The sequence below is a fragment of the Phascolarctos cinereus genome, unplaced genomic scaffold (genome assembly GCF_003287225.1).
Source record: "Phascolarctos cinereus isolate Bilbo 61053 unplaced genomic scaffold, phaCin_HiC Scaffold_2;HRSCAF=192, whole genome shotgun sequence".
Taxonomy (NCBI): Eukaryota; Metazoa; Chordata; class Mammalia; order Diprotodontia; family Phascolarctidae; genus Phascolarctos; species Phascolarctos cinereus.
Genome location: NW_027555625.1, coordinates 70,366,270 through 70,382,343, shown reverse-complemented (window position 1 = coordinate 70,382,343; position 16,074 = coordinate 70,366,270). Strand labels below are relative to the sequence as shown.

The window sequence follows — 16,074 nt, the reverse complement described above, 5'->3', positions numbered from 1 at the left end:
TGAAAAGATCTATATGAACTGATCAATAGAAAAGTAAGCAAAACAAAGAAAATATACACAATAACAACAATGGAAAGAGCAACCACACAAATAAGTAAAAAGTGAAAATTTAAAAAAAAATGATGAACAAACATGACCTGAAAGAAGGGTTATGAGAGAACATCCCTTCTCACCTCCTTGGAAAGGTGGGAAGTCCAAAGTGTTGTACATTGAACATATTTTCAGACTTTTTCAATATATTGGTCAGTTATGCTGATATTTTTTCTTTCTTTCCCTCTTTCTTTTTAAAAATACGATTTGTTGCTTTTTCTTGCTGGGTTTCTGGCGTGAAGGAGAGCTGGCTGGTCTCTCTGTGCAATCTGGATCCATCCTTCCTCCTGGAGCGATCCACTGAGGTCTCGTCATCATGACTGAACAGATGACCCTTTGGGGTGCCCTTAAAGGCCACAATGGCTGGGTAACCCAGATCACCACGACTTCCCAGTTCCCAGACACGATCCTATCAGCCATTATCATGTGGAGGCTTACCAGAAATGAAACAAATTATGGGATTCCCCAGTGTGGCCTCAGGGGTCACTCACATTTTGTTAGTCCGCTGACAGCCAGTTTGCACTCCTGAGATACGACTATCAAGCTGTGGAACGCTCTGGGTGTCTGTAAATACACGGTGCAGAAAGAGACCCATTCAGAGTGGGTGTCCTGTGTCCATTTTTCACCCAGTAGCAGCAACCCCATCATTGTCTCCTGTGTCTGGGACAAGTTGGTCAGGGTCTGGAACTTGGCCAACTGCAAACTGAAGACAAACCACACTGGCCACACAGGCTACCTAACACAGTTACAGTTTCTCCTGATGCCTCTCTCTGTGCCTCTGGAGGCAAGGATGATCAGGCTATATTGTGGGACCTCAATGAGGGTAAGCACCTTTAAACTCTGGATGGTGGTGACATGATCAATGCTCTCTGTTTCAGCCCCAATCACAACTGGCTCTGTGCTGCTATTGGGCCCAGCATCAAGATCTGGGACCTAGAGGGCAAAGTCATTGTGGATGAGCTTAAGCAAGAAGTGATCAGCATTACCAGCAAGGCTGAACCTCCCCAGTGTACTTCCTTAGTCTGGTCTGCTGATGGCCAGACTCTATTTGCTGGATACACAGACAACTTGGTACGGGTATGGTGAGTTACCATTGGCACTTGGTAAAGGGGTCAACCATAACTCAGATTTTGAAATAAAGACCTTAATTTCTGCCTTTTGAAAAAAAATATGATTTGTTTTTGGGATGTTTCTACAGGAGGGGAAGGGGAGTTATTGGAGAAAATTACAGTTTTATATTATACCAAAGACCATCAGTAAATAGCTAAAATTTAAAAAAAAGCATTAAGGTTTTTCTCAGTTATCACAGAACAAATAAAAAACAAGCTAAAAACCTTTGTAAATTTATCATGAACATGCATTGTTTTGTCCCTTGGTTTGTTGACCACTGGAGTTTTTTTGTTTTTTTTTTTCTTCAGGAAAATGATGCCATTACTCAGCTAACAGATGGGAGAAACATCAACCCCATCCTTCATTCAGCAGCCTAATAAACATTTGTTGAGTGAGGTTCTCAGCACACAAAGACATAATTGAAAGAGTTCCTACCCTTAAAGAACTTTTGTTCTTCTACTGTACATTTTTGAAATGCTTTACCTGCTTCCTCTGCCTAACTTTCAAAGTGCTGTGAAAACCCAGCCCCAATCTATCTTTCAAGTCCTGTTGGACATTATATTACCCTTCTTACATCATGTGATATGCTGTCAAACTGGTTTTCGTTATGCTCTTCATTTTTGACAACATATCTCCAACTTCCCATGACTGGAATCCACTCTTTCCTTATCCCGACTTCATAGGGTCACTTTCTACCTTTGAGATGCAGCTCAGGCACCATTTTCTAAAAGAAGCCTTTCTTGATCTCCCAAAATGCTAGCCCTCCTTCCCAAAGATCTTATATTTAACTCCTTTGTATGTATTTGTTTTATAAGCTTTAAGTTTATGCTCTATTTATTTTTATATGTACTTTTATATGTACCCGTTAGAATGTAAGCTCCTTGTGAGTAGGGATTGCTTTATCTATCTATCTATTTATTTATTTACTTATTTGTTTGTTTGTTTATTTATTTATTTGTACTTATATCCTCAGCAATTAACACAGTGCTAGGCGAATAAGAGGTGTTTGATTCCTCAGGGGCTTAGTGATCATCTCTTTCAGGGGCCTGAAGTCTGTGAACTTGGTGGGGGAACAATTAAATTTTTATTTTCACTAACCTTTAACTGAAATTTAGTATTTCCTTCAATTTAAAAAGAAAAAAACCCTATTATTCTGAGGAGTCCACAGGCTGCACCAGACTGCCAAAGGGTTTGATGACACAAAAAATTCTTAAGGACTTCTGATCTAGTCCAACTTCTTGACATTACACATTGCTAAACTGAAGCCAAAGATGCTTGACTCATAGAATATTAAAAGTAGAAGAGATAGAAGGCCTTAGAACAAAGAATGTTAGAACTCAAAGCCTGCAAATTGCACCTTTACATCACTCCAAACGTCCCCTTCTCCCCCCGACACTGCCACCCCTCTAATGTAAGCCGTCATCACATCAAGCCTGGACTATTGTAATAGCCTGCTGGTGGGTCTGCCTGCCTCAAATGTCTCCCCACTCCAGTCCATTCTCTAATCAGTCACTGAAGTGATTTTCTTAAAGTTCAGGTCTGACCATGTCACTCCCCTGCTTAAACACCAGTGGCTCCCTATTGCCTCCAGGATCCCCCCCAAAAACAAACAAACAAACAAACAACTAAACAAACCGAAAACCAAAAACAAAATCTCTCTATGACATTGGAAGCCTTTTATAATTTAGCCACCTCCTCCTTTTCCAGGCTTCTTAAATTTTACTCCTTGCCATGTACTTTTCAATCCAGTGGCCCTGGACTCCTTGACATTCCACAAACAAGACACTCCCATCTCTTAGCTCTGGGCATTTTCTTTGGCTGTCTCCTGTGACTGGAATTCTCTTCCCTCTCATCTCTGTCCATGGTCTTCCTTTAAGTCACAACTAAAATTCCCTTCCATAGGAAACTTTTCCTAATTCTTCTTAATCCTAATCTCTTCTCTCTTATTTCCTGTTTTTCCAGTATGTAGCTAGTTTGTACATGTTAGTATGTTTTTGTACATATTTGTTGTCTTCCCCCATTTGATTATAAACTTCTTGAGGGTGGGGTCTGTCTTTTTCTTCTTTTTGTATCCCTAGCACTTAGCACAGTGCCTGGCACTTAGCACAGTGCCTGGCACATAGTAGGTGCTTAACACATGTTTATTGACTAAGTATTGGCTATGGAAAAGAATTTAGAGCATTCAATCCTATTCCTTTCATTCCTAATTGTTCCACTTTACCACCTGCTGTCTTTATTTCCCCACATAACTTCATCCCACATAGTTTTTCTGATTGGTAGTTACTACTTTATTTTATAGAGGAGAAAACTAGATGACCTCCGAGGTGCTTTCCGGCTCAGAAGGCCTATGATTCTTAGCCTCTCTCTTTATAGGCTTCACTATCTTGTTTCTTCTGAGTTACTGTGGTTGATGCTACTGTGGGCTTAGGGTAATGTTCTCCCGAGGCAGGCTTGTTCTGCCTTTGTCATTTACCAATACCCTGGCCACATCCCCTGCCTCCAGGACTATTGAGCTTATGGGACTTTGTGTGATCACACCTCCGCAAGTTCCTTTTCATGTCTTTGGTTTTGATTCCAGGGAGGAGTCTGACTTGTCCTAGCAGGGTCTTAAGGATGGCCTTTAGCTTTTGTTACATTTCTGATTTTTTTTTTAACAGGATAAGCCTCCTTTTCACTATTGCTCCCACTCCCAAGACAGTTCTGTGTAGACCTGGGGACTGAAATTTCCATAGTATAACAGCATTTGAAAGCTGAATTAAGGGGAAGGGGGTTTGAAGAGGAAGGGAAAAAAAAGAGAGAGAGAGAGAGAGAGAGAGAGATGTTCTGAGGCAGTTTGAGGCATGTATCAAGGCCACAGTGCCTTTTATTTTCTGAAACAGCTGCTTCTTCATTTGACATTGCATTCAACTCAGCCTCCTTCTGTTTGGATCTATGTCAGACTTTGCAGTCATTGTCTGAGGGATTGAAACACTATGGTCTGGATATGCATTTTGAGTAGGCTCATTGCATTTTCCCCTCACTCTCTCTTTCCCCTCTAAATGCAGCCTCCCAGGACTGAAGACCATAGCAGAGCACTGAACTGGAGCAGGCTTGGGATTCCCTTCCATGCCTGGCTGGCTCTGAGCTGGGCGATGCCTTGGATATCCCAAGTGGGCTCTAGAGAGCCGGCCCCCTCAATTCAATTTGGGAAATTGGCTTGAGTCAATAGCTGCCAAACAGAAAGAAAAGACAGTATGGTGAGAAACGATATGTAGGAAAACAACAGCAGCAGGTGGTATGAGTGGGATGATTACGGACAGAAGGAAGATGAATAGGTAGAGGACAGAAGAGAAATGGAAAGAGATGTTTTCACAATGAACATTGGATGAGGAAAGAGGAAGGAAAATGAAACCTTTTTTTTTTCCATATTGTTTCCTTTCTGTAACCTCTCTCCTTTTCTCTATGCGTGTTTATTCTTTCCTTTTTAAGTGATAACCCTCCTCCTTTCATGATGTTTGTTCTTATCTCTCTGTCTCTCTCAGCATTGCATTTCTCTCTGGTTCCCATCACATTTGTGTTAATAGGGCACGCAAGGAGTTGATCCTCCCAGCCTCATTCCAAATGCCAGAGAGGAATAAAGGCAGTCTTTTTAAACTACTTAGACATGTCTGAATACAGAAAATCTTACATTTTCTATAGCAACTCTCTGAAGAGTTTAAAGTCTACTGAAATTTAAACAAAAAAAACAAAGCGTTTTGGACGTGATTACAGTGGACAAAAGAGAATATATAACATATAGAAATTTGTGCTTTAATCAGAAGTTGGAGTAGATAACCTCTAAGGTCCCAGCAATGTATATATGTATATATGTATGTAAAGGACTTTCTAGGTTTTATAATCCATGTTCTGTGTTCAGATGTACTTTCTTCCTTTAACATTTCATGATTATGAATTCCATAATTAGCAATTTGGGAGTTTTGAGTCTTTCTGTTGTCATGTCTCCAAAATCATAGCCTTTGACTTTGGTGGTCCACAAGTGTGTATCTCTTCCTGTCATATCCAAAAAGATTTCTAACATTCTAGAATATTTTTATTATCATATCTTCACAATGAAAAACATTTTAAATTTTCAGGAAATCAAGCTGAACTATTTTTTATACTTAGTAAGTAATTGTGGGATATAAAAATATGAGCATATAAAAATATATTTTTATATCTGACTGAGAGCATGATATTAAAACAAAATGCTATTTTATTTCTTAAACTAAACACCAAGACCAAGGACAATAGAAATTATTAGAAATATAGTCTCAGTGCCGTGTGAACACTGCCGCTGCAATATACTCTACATAATATATCTGATTTTTTTTCTAATGTGGTTCTCTGATTTCATCATTGTGGTGAATTCCTGATGTGACTTCATTATGTTAATAAAAACTTTAGTTTATAAAGGCCTATAAGGTTTATAAAAGCCTTAAGAAATAATAAGTAGCTCATTTTTATTCCCTTCACAGCCTTGTGAGGTAATTCACCTAGTGCAAATATAATTTACCTCAAGTTACATTTGAAGAAACTAGTATTAAGGGAAGCTAAGTGACCTACCCAAAAGTCACACAGTTAGCAAAACAGTTTTCACAGGGAAACCTTTACTGATTATTAAAATAATGACTATTATTGCTCAAAAAAAGATGGAAAGAAATCCTTTCATTTGGAATGCTTAAATATGCTATTTCATATAGCAGAGCTATACAACAACCATGGTCCCCCAAAGCAGCCACAAATATGTTTAATAGGGGAAAAAAATTACTACGTGATATCTTTCTCAAGTAAAATAAAACCACAGAAGTTTAGGAAGAACCTTGTTTCATAAGCAAATGCATTGTAGAGTCAGTTCTCAAGTTCTTAGAAAGAAAGAACATAGAAACAAGAGAATGATATCAAAAGGAGAAATATGAAGGGTCACTTGTTAATGAAGTAGCCCTCCCAGTTAAGTGACAGCAGCCTGGAAAGGGCAGTCAGAGGCTGGTGATCTGATCTAGCTGTATTTCTTTCTCCCCATCTAAAGGACAACATATTATCAAAACTAAAAAGACTCAAGAAGTATGTTTTTAGGTCTCTTTATAGGTATGAGTGTCTTGTATTTACATTGCTCATTATCTTATCTTTGTGTATTAGTTTACACACCAGTATTGCTCCCTCAAAAGCTTGCCATTTTGGTGTAACTCCCTCAGAAAGTATTTCACCTCTTTGTTCTCTGCCAGACCAGAATTCTTAGACTGAGATTCTTTCTGTCTGTTTTCTTCTGGGTAATTGGTGACTGTATTGGTTTTCTAACTTTACTCAGTCAGACTAGGAAGGGATGGTCACCAAAGATGAAGACTGAGCTCAAATTAGTATGTCTCTTACCTGAGAGTATCCTTCTTTAATAGTCCTTATTTCTGTTATATCAGTATAGCACTTAAGGAAGACATTAACATGCTCACATAATATCTTGAATAAATTTAGACTGTGTCAGTAGCTACATAAGTTGCATATATGTTTATGTATGATACTCATAGGACCTATGGTTGAGAAAGATCTTAGAGATTACTCTCATCTTATATATGAGGAAATTGATGGATGGATCCTATATGGATTAGTTTGTATGTGATTATATGGATTCTATATGAAAGTTTCTGAAAATACTATTAACTGATTTTATATAAACACTTAACATAATGGCAAATATCAGAAATTTAATGAAGACCACATGGAAGATAGAAGTAGCATGTAGACAATTTTGGCTTTGGCTCAGTGTAGAATCTGCTGACAGCTTAGTCAGAAAATTACTCTTGAGAACTACTTAAATTGGTTGCATAATCCAAGCTTATAGGCTCTCCTACTTACCCCACTTACATAATTCCTGGATATACAACTGTTGCTATAAATCAGATGCTGATGTTTAGTTTTTGCAAAGTACTTTACATTCATGAATCACTTGCATCACATGGCAGCCTCGTGGAATGGGTATTACCGCCCTTATTTTGAGGTTGAGGTGTTAAGTGGCTTGCCTGTTGCCACACAGCTAGTGTCAGTGGAAGCATTTGAACTCCAGTCTTTCCTGATTACGGTCCACTAAACAAATATAAAAACAATCATAAATTATAAAAAAATGAAAGCAAATTGATTTCATGCTAAAAATTGGAGATAGAAGAGGGCTAAAGGAAGTCATAGAGAAATGACTAAGATCAGTTTGTTACGAAAAATATCGTTTGTATATTGTGAATGTGGCAGTCTATGGAATCTCTTGATTGATGGTTTATTGACTGTATTCACAAGTTCTAGACCAATTTCTTGTATTAATTTGTGCATTAAGGTATTCATTTTTGGGGCAGCTAGATGGTGCAGTGGATAGAGCACCGGCCCTGAATTCAGGAGGACCTGAGTTCAAATCCAGCCTCAGACACATAACGCTAGCTGTGTGACCCTGGGCAAGTCACTTAACCCCATTGCCTAGCTGAAAAAAAAAAGGAATAAGGTATTCTTTTTTTTTTTTTAAATTTTATCTGTCAGTGCCTTCTGAAAGATCTCTGATCCTTAAATTATCTGTGCACTGTGTTATCTTCAAGATCAGTGGTTTCAGCTTGTATAGAATTACTGTGTTCTTATAATGCTGTTACCTTTTGTATCATTTCTGCCAAATTTTCCTCTACTTCAGTACTTTTGGATTCCAAGTCTTTAAATTTTCCGTCATGAATTTAATCTTCCTTAGAATGTTAATTCTTTTAGAAAAGAAAAAATCTGTACTGAATGCTCTATTGCCTGTATTGTCAATCTAATTTCTGTGTTAAATCAAATCCTCGTTTTTTGTTATATGAGTTTTATTTCTCTTTTGAGCCATTCTGAGATTTCTTATTGTTACATCATTTTAGGGGTAGGTGTCATGGAAATCTGCCTTTTATCAGGCATTACTAGTTAAATTCACTTCACATAATATTTGCTAATCATAATTTGGCTTATTTGGAATATTCTAATATTTAGTGTTTGCTCTGTTGGTTTATCTGTTTGTGCATTGAACCTAATCTCTTTATGTCTTTGATGTTTTGGCCTTTTTTCTTGTACTCACTCTCTGGCATTTTCTTCAAGTGGTAGCACAGATACCTGAGGCTAGGCTGGAGGGCTGCTCTCAGCCTCCTTGGATGGATCATAAGTTAAAATTAGAGTCAGCAAAAAGTGGGATGGTGTTTGGGAAATACTGAGTTGCCCTTTCTAGAAATCTTCACCTGGAGGCTAGATGACCACTTATCAGGAATGTTGTAATGAATATTTCTGTTCATGTATAGTACTAGTTGAATAGATTTCTGACTTCTCTTCCAACTCCATGCAACTCTTTCCTTGTTAGCCCTTAAGTCTGCCATCTATCTGTCTGTCCCTCTCTGTAGGTAATTCTTGTATCAACAGCTCTTATATGATTCTGGATGATTCCTAGAGCCATAACTAGTGATTTCTGGCACCTGGGGTAAGCACCACAAAATACCCTCAGAACAAACTTATGTATAAGCATCAGGTTTTTGTTTTTGGTTTTGTTTTGTTTTTGAAGGGTAGTATGGAGACATCAGATCTCAAGGCATTGGAGTGCCATAGGAAGAGAGATCCCAGGACACCAGCCAGCAGGGGACAGGCAGAAACCCTGGGATGCTAGCCTCCTCATTGTCAGGCAGAAGACACTACTATATACTAAGAGGTTGCCACTGGGCAATGGGAACAGGGCAGGGAGGGGCCAGGAGGGATCTCAGTGGGGATGATCTGCCTGAGGATTTTTGTCTAGTAGCTTTCTATTTTTAACTATTTTAACTATTTTTGCTAAGTAGGTACTAAACTCATTGTTTGCAGTGATGTCAGGAGCCTCTAAATTCAAGTACCTTGGGACAAAGCCTCCTCTCTCACCCCCGAATTACAGCTCCAGTGGGTCCTCATGTCTCTTGTTCATTGACCCTACTCCGCAAGCCTGGGGACTTCATTATGTAATATTGCACAGTTTGTTGTCACCACCTCTTGCAAGTACATGAAGTTCATGTTCACAAAGATAAAGGGAGAAAATGTGCACCTGCAAATCAAAGAAATAGAACTCATGTAAAATATTAGCACCTGTCAATGAGCAACCCTTCTCCCAAAGTCCACATGCCCCAGTTACTTAAGAGTCCTGCACTAGATTGGGCTCCTAGCAGGCATTCCATCGTATCGTTCCTCAGCATGAGTCCTGCTACAGCTCCCAGCATGCCTTTTAGATTCCTCCTGGTGTTCTCAGGTGCTCCCAGCAGACGGTATTGGGCATTGCTCTTTCTGCTGCTCCACACCAGTTAAAATTGTTCCATGTCACTTTCCAGTAGGTGGTGCCATCAGCCCTCTTTTCTTAAGGAAATGTCTGTTTGGCCACCATCTCAGTGTGATGCTGGGGAGTATTTTGTAGTTTCCCACCATTACTATTCAGACTTTCAGGGACATGTCCTCCAAAGCTTCTCACTCAACAGTGGATCCCATTCACCTCTGGTCTCCTGCAGAAGTTCAAACTGGAGTCAGTAGCGCAACTCACAGATTTCATAGAGCTGGTCTTGGTAGTCAACCCTTGGTTGGAACAGAGGGCAGTGTATTTCCCACTACAGTAGCATTCCACGTGAATCTAAAAGCTAATCAAAATATCCCCAGCACTCTCTCGAACACCTCAGGTCTTTCTGAGCACAACCTTGGAAGTACAATATAGTAAGCACTTAGTAATAATTTATTCAAATTTCACAGGGCTGTTTCCCAGGACACTCTTATGTAGGGAGATAGGTGGGGTAAGCCAACCACTTCCACAGTATTCCTGGAATAAAAAAAAACACCCTCAACCACATAGAGTCTTTTACTACAATTGATTTTATAACTTATTCCAGTTCTCTTGTTTGCCAATGGAGGCTGACTAAAATAAAGGAGGTAAATGTTCTAGAGGGGGCTTGTCTAAATTTTGAATGGATTTCATGACAAGGGTCTATTAAAGGGGAAAGTAAATGCCAAAAATTCTATTAAACGTCAACATGATTAAAGGAAATCTTAACCATACAAAGCAACCCAGAGAAAAGAAAAGTTATTCTTACCTCAAAGAACTGGTAGAGGACAAGAGTAAGATTATAGAAATTAGAAAAGGAATCAGAAATGCGAAAGGATAAGGAGCTACAATAAAAGGGGTTGTGTTGTTAGTCACGTCTGACTCTTTGTGACCCCATTTGTAGTTTTCTTGGCAAAGATACTGGAGTGTTTGCCATTTTCTTTTCTAGCATATTTTAATGAATGAGGAAACTGAGGCAAACGGGGTTAAGTGACTTGCCCGGGGTCACACAGCTAATAAGTGTCTGATATCTGATTTAAATTCATGAAGATGTGTCTTCCTGACTCCAGGCTTGGCACTATATCCACAGTACCACTTAGCTGCACACACGCCCCCTCCCCGCCCCCAAAAGGTATTGTCTTGTAAACCCTTTCCTTCTCTTACTTGTTCCTCTTCAACTGTGATAGAGAAATAGAGCATTTATTAATGCTTACTGTGTTCCGAGAGCTGTAACAAAAGCTGGTGATACAAATATAGGCAAACAAACTAGTCCTTTCCTGCAAGAAGCGTGTGTTACAAAAGGTCAAGTACATAAAGGGGAGCTAACAAAGCAGGAAGTACCCTCATGAGTGCCAATGGTTGTTGAGAAAAAGTCAGTGAGTTGTTAGTGAGCTGAAGCACAGCTAATGCCTCTCCTGAAATAGTGACCCAATCCGGGGATTAACAACTCAGGAGAATAGGACCTCAGGTCAGAGGTTTCTCCAGGGTGGATGGCAGCTGTCAAAGAGGAGGAAAAGTCTAGAGAGTGAGTCATGGTGAGACTGTTAGCACAAGGTAAACACCATGGCAGAAGGCCTGGGAGAGCACTTGGGACAAGAACCGTGACCTCCAGTATTCCAGTGGTTCCCAACAATTTTGTTAGAATCCCTTTCCAAAACAACTGCAAAATGTGTTGTGAACCCCTCAGGTAATTTTATATACTATCCATAATACTTCTTTTAGATTTGTTAATTTCTTACAATAACTATAATGATAACCTTTTCTGCAGAAAGAAATGTATAATGCTCCAAAATGCACATGCCTGTTGTCACAGAAGAAAGACATAGCTAGATGTCTATCTATATCTGGGTGTGTATGTGTTTGTAACATAATTGGATGATCATTTACTGACTAAGGGACTGTTAAAGAATTTTTAGTTTGACTTCGGTTCACAATGATGAACCAGACGTTTCACAAACCAGTAGATAGGAAATGCTACACTATAAAAGACTGAGACCTTTGCTATCCTGAGAATAGGGTTTAAATCATGTGCATAATAGAGTTGAAATTATTCAGTTTTGTAAAGGCTGCCTTCATATCTGGGAATTCTCCAGTTATATACATCATCAACTAGCCATGTGGTTGCCAGTTGCATTTAGAAATAGGTAGAAGGAGAAAGAAATACAGTCTTGCCACAGAATGAAGGGCTGAAGGGAAAATAGGAAGTTTCAATAGACTTACAAGATTTTTTAACCTTGTTTGAGTCATAGACCCCTCTGGCAGTCTAGTGAAGCCTATAGACTTCTCAGGATGTTTTTAAATGAATAAAATAAAATACCTGGTATACACAGGAAACTTAATATATTCAAATGCAAACATGCACAAACATACATGTGCACGCATACACAAATATGTGTAACTGTATGTTGCTTATATGTATGGATACGTAAATCTGTATAACTGTACAGTTCGCATAGGCAATGATAGTTGTGCATATGCATATGTACATACATACATATGTAAGTTCATAGACTCCTGGTTAAGAATCCCTGTGGTAGAGTAAATGTAAATGAGCTCTCAACCCACCTATAATACTTTTATGAAATGGAGATAATTTGGACTTAGCCCAGTTGGAGAAGTCATGCTAACATAAATATGTCTTGTAAAATAGCAGAATTTTGAGAAGCCTAATAAATCTGAAAAATAGGATGGACTCCCTTCTAGTCACAAGTTAGATTCTCTGACACCTCTAGAGGAGCATGCCATTCAGTGGCCTCTCAGTTAGTCTTTTGTCTGCTTAGACAAAATGAAAGACTAAAGGACCAGGAAACCAGTGTAAGCTAATCTTGAAAAAATCTTGGGATCACAAGATCATAGATTTAGTGTTATAAGGGATCTTGAAGTTCACTTAGTCTCTCTCATTGTACAGATTAGAAAATTGAGTCTTAGAGCCAAGAGTTACTCAGATAGGCAATGACAGGTGGAAATTTAATGCAGCTCCTCTGACCATACTTCTGGTCTTTTCCCATGACCACACATTTATTCAATAAGCATTTTTTAAGGTACCTACTCTGTGCAGTGCATTGTGGTAGGTGCCAAGGGAAATATCAGGTTTAGATTGAAGTCATAGCCCATTGCTTCATAGAGCTCATGGTCTGTTAGTGGATGAAGATACAAATATGGTTTATTGTGAATTATAATAAATTTGTATTATTTCCTAGTTAGGGTGTTAGGAAGATGCAAAACAAAGTGTTGTATGACATCTGAGAGAAGTTATAATGAGCTTGGAATATCAGGGGAAGCTTCATGTAGAACGTTGTAATTCAGTGGCTCCTCTGACCTAGGAAAGTAAATTACAGACCCCAATTTCAGAGAATCAGTGATGCTACCCATGTCCTGACAGGGAGGTGATTGACTCAAGATGAAGAATGAGATAGATGTTTTTGGACGCGGTCAGTTTGGGAATTTGTTATGCTTGACTATGCATATTTAAAGTCCTTCCTTTCTTTCTTCCTTCCTTCCTTCCCCCTCTTCTCTCTTTCTCTCTCTCTCTTTCTTTCTCTGTCCCCTACTTTCTTTGTTAATTGAGAAAAGCAAAATTGCATTTAAAAAAAAGTCTGGTTGTGTTTGCACATTTAAGTACTATTGGCCAACTGTTAAGATTTTTAAATATTCTGAAAAACGTCAGTCTGGCTTAAGTATTTAAACACTTAAGTGTTTTTGCATGGGTGGTAGTCATCTGTTTTGATAAGTCTTGAGAGGGTCTCATGTCTTTGATAATAATAAGAGCTAATGTTTATATAACATTTACTATATGTCAGATACTGTGCTAAGTGCTTTATAATTATTATTTCATTTAATATTCACAACAACTCTGGGAGGTAGGTGTCATTGTTATCCCTATTTTGCAGATGAGGAAACTGGGATTAAATAACTTGCCAAGGGATACACAACTAGTAAGTATCTGAGTTTGAATTTGAACTCAGGTCTTTCTTCTGGGCTCTGTACTGTTTCCACTGAGCCACCTAGCTGCCCCCATGCCTTGGGAAAATAGTCGATTTTTCTATAATTATCAGGTTGACAAATAGCTAGCTTGGTATCCACAGCAGGTCTTTATTGAAAATCAGTTCTCTTCTCTTTATTGATCATCACTCCTCTCCTCTTCTTCCTCAGTACCTCCTTGGTTCTTAATAAGTACTAAGCACCTTCTTGGTACTTAATAATAATAGATAATGTTTACATAGTACTTTCCATGTGCCAGGCACTGCGCTAATTGCTTTACAATTATTATATTATTTAATGCTTATAACAATTCTAGGTGCTATTATTATTACCATTTTACAGATGAGGAAAGTGAGGCAGATAGAGGTTAATGACTTGCTCGAGGTCACATAGCTAGCAAGTGACAGGCTGGATTTGAACAAGGGTTATGTTGATTCCAGGCCCAGTGCTGTATCCATTGCTCCATTTAGCTACCTCCAAGCCTTGGAAAGACAATAGATCTTTCTATAATTATCATGTTGACAAATAGCTAGCTTGGTATCCAGAGCAGGTCTTTATTGAAAATCAGTTCTCTCCTCTCTCTTGATCATCACTCCTCTCCTCCTCTTCTTCAGACCCTTGCTAGATGATCCCTTACCTGATAATTTATGCAACTTGACTTTTATCATTCCTTGGAGAACAGGCAACTGCTACTTCCTCTTTAGGCCACCTAGCTCCATCTTCTTTAGAGACAGAAATCTATTTGTCCATTTGTTTTTAGCCCTTTATATTTGCTGTATGCCTGTTTTTTTCACGTCCCTTCCTCCACTGTGTGATATTCTTCTACTGGCTAACCTCCTGATACAGGTTAAGCTTCCTCTTGGACATTTCAGATCTTTTTTCTTCTTCTTTTATTGTAGCCCTACTTTAAAAAAAAGAAAAGAAAAGGAAAAAAGAAAAAAAAATAGGAACACATCATTGACCCTGATAACCTGCAGTTTTGAGAGCTGTTTGTTGTATTCCTCCTTATTCTCGTCTTGGAATGAGGTCAGACTGCGTTCAGAAGAAAGATACCCATCACTTTTCTGTGGCAGAAAGTTACTGAAATATTTATCTTGCTCTTCATACTGATTGAGAATTTTGTGTATTTTTTAAAGTACTTGCAGGTGCTTACACTTTACCTCTACACACTTGTTAAGAAGTTTGCAGCCTGTTATCAATCAATCAGTAAATATTTATTAAGCACCTACTATGTGTCACACTTAAGTAGCCCTCCTACTTCAATCTCTTCTGTTTTACCAATTTTCGCTATGCTTTAATTGCTTTTACCGATTTCTTTACTAGCCAATTTGTTTCAGTTACTTTTTCTTACTCTCTTTTCTTACTCTTCTTTTTCTCATCTTTAACTTCTTCTCCCTCCTCTTCAGGTCTTGTGTCAGCCTTCTTCTTCCAAGTCCCTCTCTTTTAAGCTCATGATTATAGCAGCCATAATTAAAATCTGGACCTGGAGATTAGTCTTCTCCAGAATTTCCTCACCTTTTCCCAAGAGTTTTTCCAAATTGCTTATCTAAAAATTTGATCTTTTTCCTTTCTAATGAGTTCAAACTGCTCCAAATAACCTATACAGCTTCCTTCTTTTCCATTCCTTCTCCCTCAACCTTCTCCTACTGAAGCTAAAGGTAAATATTGATTTTTTTATGATTACTTCCTGGATTATGGTATTCAAGTGGACAGAGGGCTCAATATATGAAGACATTGTGATGCAGTGGAAGGAACATTGGATTTCCAGTAGGAAGAAGTTCTGTTCAATCCTCTCCCTGCTATTTACTGAGTGACTTTTGATAGATCACAAACTCTGGGCCCTCATTTTTTTTAACCTATAAAATGAGAGGTTTGGCATAATGGGTAGAGTTTGAGATTTGGAATCAGGAAGACCTGAGTTTAAATCTTTCCTAAGATATTTACTAGCTGAATGACCCTAGGCAAGTCACCTAAACTCCCTAAGCCTCCATTTTCTCATCTATAAAATGCAGAAAAGAATAGCACCTACCTCACCAGGTTGTGTGAGAGCCAAATAACATAATATATGTAAAGCACTTTGCAGACCATAAACTTGATACAGAAATATGCATCTTATTATTAAAGTCCCTTCCAGCTCCAAATACCATGAATTTTGTTTTATAGATAACTTGTCAGGAATGTATACTATATGAGAAAGAAGAGTACTATTGCTGAAGGTCTCTCTGTTGGAGGTTTATTAACTATAGTCTATATCAGGCCACTAGGGGCCATTTTGTAATTCATTACTGTCCCCCTCCTTCAGGTTTAAGACCCTTTAAGTGCCTTATTTGCTTTCAGAGAGTAAAGCACTCTCCTCCAGGCTCCAGTCTGGGTAGACCTTTGGGTGGCTGTTTTCTTTGTGCAAAAGTACAGGAGGAATAGTTTTTGATAGCCCAGCTGACAGAAACAGAAAGGTAGATAGGTATGGTGAGTCTGAAAGTAAGTTTGGAGATTTCGTGTTGCTTTTTGATGGGCAGTGTTCCACTTCATGGTAGTTGCCTTGCTCTGTGGCAGGCTCAAATCAATACAGA

General features: G+C 38.6%; 1 pseudogene; it reads left to right on the top strand.

Annotated features, from left to right (window-relative positions):
* Window positions 1–406: 406 nt before the first annotated feature.
* LOC110192164 (small ribosomal subunit protein RACK1 pseudogene) lies at window positions 407–1,259 on the top strand (annotated as a pseudogene).
* Window positions 1,260–16,074: the final 14,815 nt, after the last annotated feature.